Consider the following 14,431-nt stretch of genomic DNA (forward strand, 5'->3'; position numbering starts at 1 on the left):
TTTTGTCCGAGGTGGTGAGCCAGTTGTGAGTTCTCGTAATATTCGAGATATGTTCTCTTTTAGGGAAGCTCAGCGCTGCTCTCAGAACATTGTTCTGTAGGATCTGGATTTTATTGGTAACCTGTTTGGTAGCACCTACATAGAAGGAGTTACAATAGTCCAGTTTTGATAGTATGAGGGCTCTGGCTATAGTAATGCATCTTTGGGTGGAGAGGAAGGGTTTGGCTGAGCGTATAAGCTTGCATGTGTAGGCTGTGGCGGAGAACAGGGAGTTGACCTGTTTATGGAAGGAGAGGGTGGAATCGAGGTAGATGCCGAGGGTTTTCACTTCCTTAGCTACCTTTATAGAGTTGCTCTCTATGGTAAAGCTAAAGTAGTTGAGGTCCAATTTGTTTAGGTTCGTGGCTGATCCCAGGATGATGAGTTCGGTCTTGTCATTATTCAGGCATAGACTATGGGAGGCCATCCTAGCCTGGAAAATGAGGTACACCATGTTCACCAAGGCCAAATCCGTGTTGTAATCTCCCGTCAGCGGGATGAGGATCTGGGTATCATCAGCATAGTTAGTGTAGGTGAGGAAGCCCAGCTTGCTGGGCTTCCTAGGTGTGGGATATAAAGTGCCCTTTCACAGACAGACCCACATGTGCATGCTGACCTAACTTGCTGGGACTCCTAGGTGATGGGAAATAAAGGACCTGTCACAGACAGACCCACACGTGCATGCTGGTCTAACTTGCTGGGCCTTCTATGTGTGGGATATAAAGGGCCCTTTCACAGACAGACCCACAGGTGCATGCTGACCTAGCTTGCTGGGCCTCCTGGATGTGGAATATAAAGGCCCTTTCACAGACAGGCCCAAATGTGCATGCTGACCTAGGTTGCTGGAACTCCTAGGTGTGGGATATAAAGGCCCTTTAAAAGACAGGCCCAAATGTGCATGCTAACCTAGCTTGCTGGGCCTCCTAGATGCTGGATACAAAGGGCCCTTTCACAGACAGACCAACATGTGCATACTGTCCTAGCTTGCTGGGCTCATGCTGACCTAGCTTGCTGGGCTCATGCTGACATAGCTTGCTGGGCTTCCTAAGTGTGGGAAATAAAGGGCCTGTCACAGACAGACCCACATGTGCATGCTGATGTGGTAAGCTGGGCCTCCTAGGTGTGGGATATAAAGTGCACTTTCAAAGACAGGCCCACATGTGCATGCTGACCTAGGTTGCTGGGCCTCCTAGGTGTGGGATATAAAGGGCCCTTTCAGAGACAGTCCCACATGTGCATGCTGACCTAGCTTGCTGGGCCTCTTGGGTGTGGGATATAACGGGCCTTTCACAGACAGGCCCACATGTCCATGCTGACCTAGCTTGCTGGGCCTCCTAGGTGTGGGATATAAAGGGCCCTTTCACAGACAAGCCCATATTGTGCATGCTGATGTAGCTTGCTGGTCCTCCTAGGTGTGGGATATAACAGGCCTTTCACAGACAGGCCCACATGTGCATGCTGACCTAGCTTGCTGGGCCTCCTAGGTGTGGGATATAAAGGGCCTTTCACAAACAGGCCCACATGTGCATGCTGACCTAGCTTGCTGGCTTCGTGCTGGCCTAGCTTGCTGGACTCATGCTGACCTAGCTTGCTGGACTCATGCTGAACTAGTTTTCTGGGCTCATGCTGAACTAGCTTTCCGGGCTCATGCCGTCCTAGCTTGCTGGGATCATGCTGAACTGGCTTGCTGGGCTCGTGCTGAACTAGCTTGCTGGACTCGTCCTGACCTAGCTTGCTGGGCTCATTCTGACCTAGCTTGCTGGGCTCATGCTGACCTAGCTTGCTGGGCTCATGCTGTGCAAGCTTGCTGGGCTCATGCTGTGCTAGCTTACTGGGCTTGTGCTGACTTAGCTTGCTGGGCTCGTGCTGACCTAGTTTGCTGGGCTCGTGCTGACCCGGCTTGCTGGTCTTGTGCTGACCTGGCTTGCTGGGCTCGTGCTGACCTAGCTTTCTGGGCTTATGCTGACTTAGCTTTCTGGGCTCATGCTGGGCTTGTGCTGGCCTAGCTTGCTGGGCTCATGCTGGGCTTGTGCTGACCTAGCTTGCTGGGCTCATGCTGACCTAACTTTGCTGGGCTTGTGCTGACCTAGCTTTGCTGGGCTCGTGCTGACCTAGCTTGCTGGGCTCATGCTGACCTAGCTTGCTGGGCTTATGCTGACCTAGCTTGCTGGGCTCATGCTGACCTAGCTTGCTGGGCTCATGCTGGGCTTGTGCTGACCTAGCTTGCTGGGCTCGTGCTAACCTAGCATGCTCGGCTCATACTGACCTAGCTTGCTAGGCTTATGCTGACCTAGCTTGCTGGGCTCATGCTGACCTAGCTTTGCTGGGCTCGTGCTGACCTAGCTTTGCTGGGCTCATGCTGGACTAGCTTTTCTGGGCTCGTGCTGACCTACCTTTGCTGGGCTCATGCTGACCTAGCTTGGTGGGCTTCCTAAGTGTGGGAAATATAGGGCCTGTCACAGACAGACCCACATGTGCATGCTGATGTAGCTGGCTAGGCCTCCTAGGTGTGGGATCTGAAGTGCCCTTTCACAGACAGTCCCACATGTGCATGCTGACCTAGGTTGATGGGCCTCCTAGGTGTGGGATATAAAAGGCCCTTTCAGAGACAGTCCCACATGTGCATGCTGACCTAGCTTGCTGGGCCTCCTAGGTGTGGGATATAAAGGGCCCTTTCACAGACAGGCCCACATGTGCATGCTGACCTAGCTTGCTGGGCCTCTTAGGTGTGGGATATAAAGGGCCCTTTCACAGACAGGCCCACATTGTGCATGCTGATGTAGCTTGCTGGGCCTCCTAGGTGTGGGATATAACAGGCCTTTCACAGACAGGCCTACATGTGCATCCTGACCTAGCTTGCTGGGCCTCCTAGGTGTGGGAAATAAAGGGCCCTTTCAGAGACAGACCCACATGTGCATGCTGAACTAGCTTGCTGGGCCTCCTAGGTGTGGGATATAAAGGGCCTTTCACAAACAGGCCCACATGTGCAAGCTCACCTAGCTTGTTGACTTTGTGCTGGCCTAGCTTGCAGGGATCATGCTGACCTAGCTTGCTTGGCTCATGCTGAAATAGCTTTCTGGGCTCATGCTGAACTAGCTTTCTGGGCTCATGCCGTAGTAGCTTGCTGGGATCATGCTAAACTGGCTTGCTGGGCTCGTGCTGACCTAGCTTGTAGGGCTCGTGCTGACCTAGCTTGCTGAGCTCAATCTGACCTAGCTTGCTGGGCTCATGCTGACCTAGCTTGCTGGGCTCGTGCTGTGCTAGCTTACTGGGCTCGTGCTGACCTAGCTTGCTGGGCTCGTGCTGACCTAGCTTGCTGGGCCTTGGCTGACCTAGTTTGCTGGGCTCGTGCAGACCCGGCTTGCTGGTCTTGTGCTGACCTGGCTTGCTGGGCTCGTGCTGACCTAGCTTTCTGGGCTTATGCTGACTTAGCTTGCTGGGCTCATGCTGGGCTTGTGCTGACCTAGCTTGCTGGGCTCATGCTGGGCTCGTGCTGACCTAGCTTGCTGGGCTCATGCTGACCTAGCTTTGCTGGGCTCGTGCTGACCTAGCTTTGCTGGGCTTGTGCTAACCTAGCTTGCTGGGCTCATGCTGACCTAGCTTGCTGGGCTATGCTGACCTAGCTTGCTGGGCTCATGCTGACCTAGCTTGCTGGGCTCATGCTGACCTAGCTTGCTGGGCTCATGCTGGGCTTGTGCTGACCTAGCTTGCTGGGCTCGTGCTGACCTAGCATGCTCGGCTCATACTGACCTAGCTTGCTAGGCTTATGCTGACCTAGCTTGCTGGGCTCATGCTGACCTAGCTTTGCTGGGCTCGTGCTGACCTAGCTTTGTTGGGCTCGTGCTGACCTAGCTTTGCTGGGCTCATGCTGGCCTAGCTTTGCTGGGCTCGTGCTGACCTACCTTTGCTGGGCTCATGCTGACCTAGCTTGCTGGGCTTCCTAAGTGTGGGAAATATAGGGCCTGTCACAGACAGACCCACATGTGCATGCTGATGTAGCTGGCTAGGCCTCCTAGGTGTGGGATCTGAAGTGCCCTTTCACAGACAGTCCCACATGTGCATGCTGACCTAGGTTGATGGGCCTCCTAGGTGTGGGATATAAAAGGCCCTTTCAGAGACAGTCCCACATGTGCATGCTGACCTAGCTTGCTGGGCCTCCTAGGTGTGGGATATAAAGGGCCCTTTCACAGACAGGCCCACATGTGCATGCTGACCTAGCTTGCTGGGCCTCTTAGGTGTGGGATATAAAGGGTCCTTTCACAGACAGGCCCACATTGTGCATGCTGATGTAGCTTGCTGGGCCTCCTAGGTGTGGGATATAACAGGCCTTTCACAGAAAGGCCCACATGTGCATCCTGACCTAGCTTGCTGGGCCTCCTAGGTGTGGGAAATAAAGGGCCCTTTCAGAGACAGACCCACATGTGCATGCTGAACTAGCTTGCTGGGCCTCCTAGGTGTGGGATATAAAGGGCCTTTCACAAACAGGCCCACATGTGCAAGCTCACCTAGCTTGCTGACTTTGTGCTGGCCTAGCTTGCTGGGATCATGCTGACCTAGCTTGCTTGGGTCATGCTGAAATAGCTTTCTGGGCTCATGCTGAACTAGCTTTCTGGGCTCATGCCGTCGTAGCTTGCTGGGATCATGCTGAACTGGCTTGCTGGGCTCGTGCTGACCTAGCTTGTAGGGCTCGTGCTAACCTAGCTTGCTGAGCTCATTCTGACCTAGCTTGCTGGGCTCATGCTGACCTAGCTTGCTGGGCTCGGGCTGACCTAGCTTGCTGGGTTCGGGCTGGCCTAGCTTGCTGGGCTCGTGTTGACCTAGCTTTCTGGGCTCGTGCTGACCTAGCTTGCTGGGCTCATGCTGACCTAGCTTGCTGGGCTTATGCTGACCTAGCTAACTCATGCTGAACTAGCTTGCAGGGCTCATGCTGACCTAGCTTGCTGGGCTCATGCTGACCTAGCTTGCTGGGCTCACACTGAACTAGCTTGCTGGGCTCGTGCTTACCTAGCTTGCTGTGCTCGTGCTGACCTAGCTTGCTGGGCTTGTGCTGACCTAGGTTGCTGGGCTAGTGCTGACCTAGCTTGCTAGGCTCGTGCTGACCTGGCTTGCTGGTCTTGTGCTGACCTGGCTTGCTGGGCTCGTGCTGACCTAGCTTGCTGGGCTTATGCTGACCTAGCTTGCTGGGCTCATGCTGGTCTTGTGCTGACCTAGCTTGCTGCGCTCGTGCTGACCTAGCATGCTGGCCTCATGCTGGGCTCGTGCGGACCTAGCTTGCTGGGCTCGTGCTGACCTAGCTTTGCTGGGCTCGTGCTGGCCTAGTTTGCTGGGCTCATGTTGACCTAGCTTGCTGGGCTAGCTTGCTGGGCTCATGCTGACCTAGCTTGCTGGGCTCATGCTGGGCTCGTGCTGACCTAGCTTGTTGGGCTCGTGCTGACCTAGCTTGTTGGGCTCGTACTGACTTAGCTTGCTAGGCTTATGCTGACCTAGCTTGCTGGGCTCATGCTGGGCTCTTGCTGACCTAGCTTGCAGGGCTCATGCTGACTTAGCTTTGCTGGGCTTGTGCTGACCTAGCTTTGCTGGGCTTGTGCTGACCTAGCTTCGCTGGGCTCGTGCTGACCTAGCTTCGCTGGGCTCGTGCTGACCTAGCTTTGCTGGGCTCGTGCTGACCTAGCTTTGCTGGGCTCGTGCTGACCTAGCTTTGCTGGGCCCATGCTGACCTAGCTTTGCTTTGCTCGTGCAGACCTAGCGTGCTGGGCTAGTGCTGACCTAGCTTTCTGGGCTCATGCCGTCCTAGCTTGCTGGGATCATGCTGAACTGGCTTGCTGGGCTCGTGCTGAACTGGCTTGCTGGGCTCATGCTGACCTAGCTTGCTGGGCTCGCGTGACCTAGCTTGCCGGGCTCATTCTGACCTAGCTTGCTGGGCTCATGCTGACCTAGCTTGCTGGGCTCATGCTGTGCTAGCTTACTGGGCTTGTGCTGACCTAGCTTGCTGGGCTAGTGCTGACCTAGCTTTCTGGGCTCATGCCGTCCTAGCTTGCTGGGATCCTGCTGAACTGGCTTGCTGGGCTCGTGCTGAACTGGCTTGCTGGGCCCGTGCTGACCTAGCTTGCTGGGCTCGTGCTGACCTAGCTTGCTGGGCTCATTCTGACCTAGCTTGCTGGGCTCATGCTGACCTAGCTTGCTGGGCTCATGCTGTGCTAGCTTACTGGGCTTGTGCTGACCTAGCTTTGCAGGGCTCATGCTGACCTAGCTTGCTGGGCTTATGTGGACCTAGATTGCTGGGCTCTTGCTGGGCTCTTGCTGGGCTCATGCTGACCTAGCTTGCTGGGCTCATGCTGACCTAGCCTGCTGGGCTCACACTGAACTAGCTTGCTGGGCTTGTGCTGACCTGGCTTGCTGGGCTAGTGCTGACCTAGCTTTCTGGGCTCATGCCGTCCTAGCTTGCTGGGTTCATGCTGAACTGGCTTGCTGGGCTCGTGCTGAACTGGCTTGCTGGGCTCGTGCTGACCTAGCTTGCTGGGCTCATTCTGACCTAACTTGCTGGGCTCATGCTGACCTAGCTTGCTGGGCTCATGCTGTGCTAGCTTACTGGGCTCGTGCTGACCTAGCTTTGCTGGGCTCGTGCTGACCTAGCTTGCTGGGCTGGTGCTGACCTAGCTAGCTGGGTCGGGCAGCACTAGCTTGCTGGGCTCATGCTGACCTAGCTTGCTGGGCTCAAGCTGACCTAGCTTGCTGGGCTCGTGCTGACCTAGCTTGCTGGGCTCATGCTGACCTAGCTTGCTGGGCTCATGCTGTGCTAGCTTACTGGGCTTGTGCTGACCTAGCTTTGCTGGGCTCGTGCTGACCTAGCTTGCTGGGCTGGTGCTGACCTAGCTAGCTGGGTCGGGCTGCCCTAGCTTGCTGGGCTCATGCTGACCTAGCTTGCTGGTCTCAAGCTGACCTAGCTTGCTGGGCTCATGCCGGCCTAGCTTGCTGGGCTCATGCTGATCTAGCTTGCTGGGCTCATGCTGATCTAGCTTGCTGGGCTCACACTGACTTAGCTTGCTGGGCTCGTGTGGGCCTAGCTTGCTGGGCTCATGCTGACCTAGCTTGCTTGGCACGTGCTGACCTAGCTAGCTGGGCTCATGCTGACCTAGCTTGCTGGGCTCATGCTGGGCTCGTGCTGACCTAGCTTGCTGGGCTCGTGCTGACCTAGCTTGCTGGGCTCATGCTGACCTAGCTTGCTGGGCTCGTGCTGACCTAGCTTTGCTGGGCTCTTGCTAACCTAGTTTTGCTGGGCTAGTGCTGACCTAGCTTTGCTGTGCTCGTGCTGACCTAGCTTTGTTGGGCTCGTGCTGACCTAGCGTTGCTGTGCTCGTGCAGACCTAGCTTGCTGGTCTCATGCTGACCTACCTTTGCTGGGCTCATGCTGACCTAGCTTGCTGGGCTCGTGCTGACCTAGCTTTGCTGGGCTCGTGCTGACCTAGCTTTGCTGAGCTCGTGCTGACCTAGCTTTGCTGGGCTCGTGCTGACCTAGCTTTGCTGGGCTTGTGCTGACCTAGCTTTGCTGTGCTCGTGCAGACCTAGCTTGATGGGCTCGTGCTGACCTAGCTTGCTGGGCTCTTGCTGACCTAGCTTTTTTGTTTGTTTGTTTATTTATTTATATGGCGCACCGGACCTGAAGGTATGAGGGCGCAGGCATTACAAGTATATTCTCAGCTTAGTTACAGTGCTGTACATTATTTACATTATTATACAAGGACGCAGTGTGGAAATGCAGTTACAAGGAGACAGTAGAGTACAATTATGAAAGAGTTACAGGTTGAAGGAAATTTGCATACCCACTTGATATAGTTACGCCAAAATTGATGGTAGGTTTGTGGGGCTCTAACGGAGGGTGGTAGTGTGTTCCAGTGTTGGGCTGCTTTCACCTGGAAGCTATTGCCCCCCATTTTCGTTCGCGTGAATCTGGGAACAGCGAGCACGTTAGCATTGCTATTTCTGGTGTGTCTGCTCGGCGTGTATCTAGTTATTCTGTCAGCTAGATAGCGGGGGGCTGCATTGTTAAGGCATTTGTGGGTGAGGGAGGCTACCTTAAGCAGGATTTTGTCTGAGGTGGTGAACCAGTTGTGCGTTCTCCTAATATTCGAGATGTGTTCTCTTTTAGGGAAGCTAAGCGCTGCTCTCAGAGCATCGTTCTGTAGGATCTGGATTTTATTGGTAACCTGTTTGTTAGCACCTACATAGAGGGAGTTACAATAGTCCAGTTTTGATAGTATGAGGGCTTTGGCTAGAGTAATGCAGCTTTGGGTGGAGAGGAAGGGTTTGGCTGAGCGTATAAGCTTGCATGTGTAGGCTGTGGTGGAGGCCAGGGAGCTGACCTGTTTATGGAAAGAGAAGGTGGAATCGAGGTAGATGCCAAGGGTTTTCACTTCCTTAGCTACCTTTATAGAGTTGCCGTCTATGGTAAAGCTGGAGTAGTTGAGGTACAATTTGCTTAGTTTCGTGGCTGATCCCAGGATGATGAGTTCAGTCTTGTCATCATTCAGGCATAGACTATGGGAGGTCATCCATGCCTGGATGATGAGGTACACCTTCTTCACCAAGGCCAAATCCGTGTTGTAATCTCCCGTCAGCGGGTTGAGGATCTGGGTATCATCAGCATAGTTAGTGTAGGTGAGTAAGCCCAGCTGCTGGGCTTCCTAGATGTAGGATATAAAGTGCCCTTTCACATACAGACCCACATGTGCATGCTGACCTAACTTGCTGGGCCTCCTAGGTGATGGGATATAAAGGACCTGTCAAAGACAGACCCACACGTGCATGCTGACCTAACTTGCTGGGCCTTCTATGTGTGGGATATAAAGGGCCCTTTCACAGACAGACCCACAGGTGCATGCTGAACTAGCTTGCTGGGTCTCCTAGGTGTGGAATGTAAAGGGCCCTTTCACAGACAGGCCCACATGTGCATGCTGACCTAGCTTGCTGAACCTCCTAGGTATGGGATATAAAGGGCCTGTCACAGACAGGCCCACATGTGCATGTTGACGTGGCTGGCTGGGCCTCCTAGGTGTGGGATATAAAGGCCCTTTCAGAGACAGACCCACATGTGCATGCTGACCTAGCTTGCTGGGCCTGCTAGGTATGGGATATAACGGGCCTTTCACAGACAGGCCCACATGTGCATGCTGACCTAGCTTGCTGGGTCTCCTAGGTGTGGGATATAAAGGGCCTTTCACAGACAGGCCCACATGTGCATGCTGGCCTAGCTTGCTGGGCTCATGCTGACCTAGCTTGCTGGGCTCATGCTGAACAAGCTTTCTGGGCTCATGCTGAACAAGCTTTCTGGGCTCATGCAGTCCTAGCTTGCTGGGATCATGCTGAACTAGCTTGCTGGGATCATGCTGAACTAGCTTGCTGGGCTCGTGCTGACCTAGCTTGCTGGGCTTGTGCTGACCTAGCTTGCTGGGCTCATTCCGACCTAGTTTGCTGGGCTCATGCTGACCTAGCCTGCTGGGCTCGTGCTGTGCTAGTTTACTGGGCTTGTGTTGACCTAGCTTTGCTGGGCTCTTGCTGACCTAGCTTTGCTGGGCCTGTGCTGGTCTAGCTTGCTGGGCTGGTGCTGACCTAGCTAGCTGGGTCGGGCTGCCCTAGCTTGCTGGGCTCATGCTGACCTAGCTTGCTGGGCCTCCTAGGTGTGGGATATAAAGGGCCTTTCACAAACAGGCCCACATGTGCATGCTGACCTAGCTTGCTGGCTTCGTGATGGCCTAGCTTGCTGGACTCATGCTGACCTAGCTTGCTGGGCTCATGCTGAACTAGCTTTCTGGGCTCATGCTGAACTAGCTTTCAGGGCTCATGCCGTCCTAGCTTGCTGGGATCATGCTGAACTGGCTTGTTGGGCTCGTGCTGAACTAGCTTGCTGGGCTCATGCTGGGCTCGTGCTGACCTAGCTTGCTCGGCTCATGCTGACCTATCTTTGCTGGGCTTGTGCTGACCTAGCTTTGCTGGGCTCGTGCTGACCTAGCTTGCTGGGCTTATGCTGACCTTGCTTGCTGGGTTTATGCTGACCTAGCTTGCTGGGCTCATGCTGACCTAGCTTGCTGGGCTCATGCTGGGCTTGTGCTGACCTAGCTTGCTGGGCTCGTGCTGACCTAGCATGCTCGGCTCATACTGACCTAGCATGCTCGGCTCATACTGACCTAGCTTGCTAGGCTTATGCTGACCTAGCTTGCTGGGCTTATGCTGACCTAGCTTTGCTGGGCTCGTGCTGACGTAGCTTTGCTGGGCTCGTGCTGACCTAGCTTTGCTGGGCTCATGCTGGCCTAGCTTTGCTGGGCTCGTGCTGATCTACCTTTGCTGGGCTCATGCTGACCTAGCTTGCTGGGCTTCCTAAGTGTGGGAAATATAGGGCCTGTCACAGACAGACCCACATGTGCATGCTGATGTAGCTGGCTAGGCCTCCTAGGTGTGGGATCTGAAGTGCCCTTTCACAGACAGTCCCACATGTGCATGCTGACCTAGGTTGATGGGTCTCCTAGGTGTGGGATATAAAAGGCCCTTTCAGAGACAGTCCCAGATGTGCATGCTGACCTAGCTTGCTGGGCCTCCTAGGTGTGGGATATAAAGGGCCCTTTCACAGACAGGCCCACATGTGCATGCTGACCTAGCTTGCTGGGCCTCTTAGGTGTGGGATATAAAGGGCACTTTCACAGACAGGCCCTCATTGTGCATGCTGATGTAGCTTGCTGGGCCTCCTAGGTGTGGGATATAAAGGGCCCTTTCAGTGACAGACCCACATGTGCATGCTGAACTAGCTTGCTGGGCCTCCTAGGTGTGGGATATAAAGGGCCTTTCACAAACAGGCCCACATGTGCAAGCTCACCTAGCTTGCTGACTTTGTGCTGGCCTAGCTTGCTGGGATCATGCTGACCTAGCTTGCTTGGCTCATGCTGAAATAGCTTTCTGGGCTCATGCTGAACTAGCTTTCTGGGCTCATGCCGTCGTAGCTTGCTGGGATCATGCTGAACTGGCTTGCTGGGCTCGTACTGACCTAGCTTGTAGGGCTCGTGCTGACCTAGCTTGCTGAGCTCATTCTGACCTAGCTTGCTGGGCTCATGCTGACCCAGCTTGCTGGGCTCGTGCTGTGCTAGCTTACAGGGCTCGTGCTGACCTAGCTTGCTGGGCTCATGCTGACCTAGCTTTGCTGGGCTTGTGCTGACCTAGCTTTGCTGGGCTCATGCTGACCTAGCTTTCTGGGCTTGTGCTGACCTAGCTTGCTGGGCTCATGCTGACCTAGCTTGCTGGGCTTATGCTGACCTAGCTTGCAGGGCTCATGCTGAACTAGCTTGCAGGGCTCATTCTGACCTAGCTTGCTGGGCTCATGCTGACCTAGCTTGCTGGGCTCACACTGAACTAGCTTGCTGGGCTCGTGCTTACCTAGCTTGCTGTGCTCGTGCTGACCTAGCTTGCTGGGCTTGTGCTGACCTAGGTTGCTCGGCTAGTGCTGACCTAGCTTGCTAGGCTCGTGCTGACCTGGCTTGCTGGTCTTGTGCTGACCTGGCTTGCTGGGCTCGTGCTGACCTAGCTTGCTGGGCTTATGCTGACCTAGCTTGCTGGGCTCATGCTGGGCTTGTGCTGACCTAGCTTGCTGGGCTCGTGCTGACCTAGCATGCTGGGCTCATGCTGGGCTCGTGCTGACCTAGCTTGCTGGGCTCGTGTTGACCTAGCTTTGCTGGGCTTGTGCTGACCTAGCTTTGCTGGGCTCGTGCTGGCCTAGTTTGCTGGGCTCATGTTGACCTAGCTTGCTGGGCTTATGCTGACCTAGCTTGCTGGGCTCATGCTGACCTAGCTTGCTGGGCTCATGCTGGGCTCGTGCTGACCTAGCTTGCTGGGCTCGTGCTGACCTAGCTTGTTGGGCTCGTACTGATTTAGCTTGCTAGGCTTATGCTGACCTAGCTTGCTGGGCTCATGCTGGGCTCTTGCTGACCTAGCTTGCAGGGCTCGTGCTGACTTAGCTTTGCTGGGCTTGTGCTGACATAGCTTTGCTGGGCTTGTGCTGACCTAGCTTTGCTAGGATCGTACTGACCTAGCTTCGCTGGGTTCGTGCTGACCTAGCTTTGCTGGGCTTGTGCTGACCTAGCTTTGCTGGGTTCGTGCTAACCTAGCTTTGCTGGGCTCGTGCTGACCTAGCTTTGCTGGGCTCGTGCTGACCTAGCTTTGCTGGGCTCATGCTAACCTAGCTTTGCTGTGCTCGTGCAGACCTAGCTTGCTGGGCTAGTGCTGACCTAGCTTTCTGGGCTCATGCCGTCCTAGCTTGCTGGGATCATGCTGAACTGGCTTGCTGGGCTCGTGCTGAACTGGCTTGCTGGGCTCGTGTTGACCTAGCTTGCTGGGCTCGTGCTGACCTAGTTTGCCGGGCTCATTCTGACCTAGCTTGCTGGGCTCAAGCTGACCTAGCTTGCTGGGCTCATGCTGTGCTAGTTTACTGGGCTTGTGCTGACCTAGCTTTGCTGGGCTCATGCTGTGCTAGCTTACTGGGCTTGTGCTGACCTAGCTTGCTGGGCTAGTGCTGACCTAGCATTCTGGGCTCATGCTGTCCTAGCTTGCTGGGATCCTGCTGAACTGGCTTGCTGGGCTCGTGCTGAACTGGCTTGCTGGGCTTGTGCTGACCTAGCTTGCTGGGCTCGTGCTGACCTAGCTTGCTGGGCTCATTCTGACCTAGCTTGCTAGGCTCATGCTGACCTATCTTGCTGGGCTCATGCTGTGGTATCTTACTGGGCTTGTGCTGACCTAGCTTTGCTGGGCTCGTGCTGACCTAGCTTGCTGGGCTTATGTGGACCTAGATTGCTGGGCTCTTGCTGGGCTCATGCTGACCTAGCTTGCTGGGCTCACACTGAACTAGCTTGCTGGGCTTGTGCTGACCTAGCTTGCTGGGCTAGTGCTGACCTAGCTTTCTGGGCTCATGCCGTCCTAGCTTGCTGGGATCATGCTGAACCGGCTTGCTGGGCTCGTGCTGACCTAGCTTGCTGGGCTCATTCTGACCTAGCTTGCTGGGCTCATGCTGACCTGGCTTGCTGGGCTCATGCTGTGCTAGCTTACTGGGCTCGTGCTGACCTAGCTTTGCTGGGCTCGTGCTGACCTAGCTTGCTGGGCTGGTGCTGACCTAGCTAGCTGGGTCAGGCAGCACTAGCTTGCTGGGCTCATGCTGACCTAGCTTGCTGGGTTCAAGCTGACCTAGCTTGCTGGGCTCGTGCTGACCTAGCTTGCTGGGCTCGTGCTGACCTAGCTTGCTGGGCTCATGCTGTGCTAGCTTACTGGGCTTGTGCTGACCTAGCTTTGCTGGGCTCGTGCTGACCTGGCTTGCTGGGCTGGTGCTGACCTAGCTAGCTGGGTCGGGCTGCCCTAGCTTGCTGGGCTCATGCTGACCTAGCTTGCTGGTCTCAAGCTGACCTAGCTTGCTGGGCTCATGCTGTGCTAGTTTACTGGGCTTGTGCTGACCTAGCTTTGCTGGGCTCTTGCTGACCTAGCTTTGCTGGGCCCGTGCTGGTCTAGCTTGCTGGGCTGGTGCTGACCTAGCTAGCTGGGTCGGGCTGCCCTAGCTTGCTGGGCTCATGCTGACCTAGCTTGCTGGGCCTCCTAGGTGTGGGATATAAAGGGCCTTTCACAAACAGGCCCACATGTGCATGCTGACCTAGCTTGCTGGCTTCGTGATGGCCTAGCTTGCTGGACTCATGCTGACCTAGCTTGCTGGGCTCATGCTGAACTAGCTTTCTGGGCTCATGCTGAACTAGCTTTCAGGGCTCATGCCGTCCTAGCTTGCTGGGATCATGCTGAACTGGCTTGCTGGGCTCGTGCTGAACTAGCTTGCTGGGCTCATGCTGGGCTTGTGCTGACCTAGCTTGCTGGGCTCATGCTGACCTAGCTTTGCTGGGCTTGTGCTGACCTAGCTTTTCTGGGCTCGTGCTGACCTAGCTTGCTGGGCTCATGCTGACCTTGCTTGCTGGGTTTATGCTGACCTAGCTTGCTGGGCTCATGCTGACCTAGCTTGCTGGGCTCATGCTGGGCTTGTGCTGACCTAGCTTGCTGGGCTTATGCTGACCTAGCTTGCGGGGCTTATGCTGACCTAGCTTTGCTGGGCTCGTGCTGACCTAGCTTTGCTGGGCTCGTGCTGACCTAGCTTGCTGGGCTCATGCTGACCTAGCTTTGCTGGGCTTGTGCTGACCTAGCTTTGCTGGGCTCATGCTGACCTAGCTTTCTGGGCTTGTGCTGACCTAGCTTGCTGGGCTCATGCTGACCTAGCTTGCTGGGCTTATGCTGACCTAGCTTGCAGGGCTCATGCTGAACTAGCTTGCAGGGCTCATTCTGACCTAGCTTGCTGGGCTCATGCTGACCTAGCTTGCTGGGCTCACAC

This window comes from Ambystoma mexicanum, chromosome 6q (genome assembly GCF_040938575.1).
Source record: "Ambystoma mexicanum isolate Mex_15411 chromosome 6q, UKY_AmexF1_1, whole genome shotgun sequence".
NCBI classification, from domain to species: Eukaryota; Metazoa; Chordata; class Amphibia; order Caudata; family Ambystomatidae; genus Ambystoma; species Ambystoma mexicanum.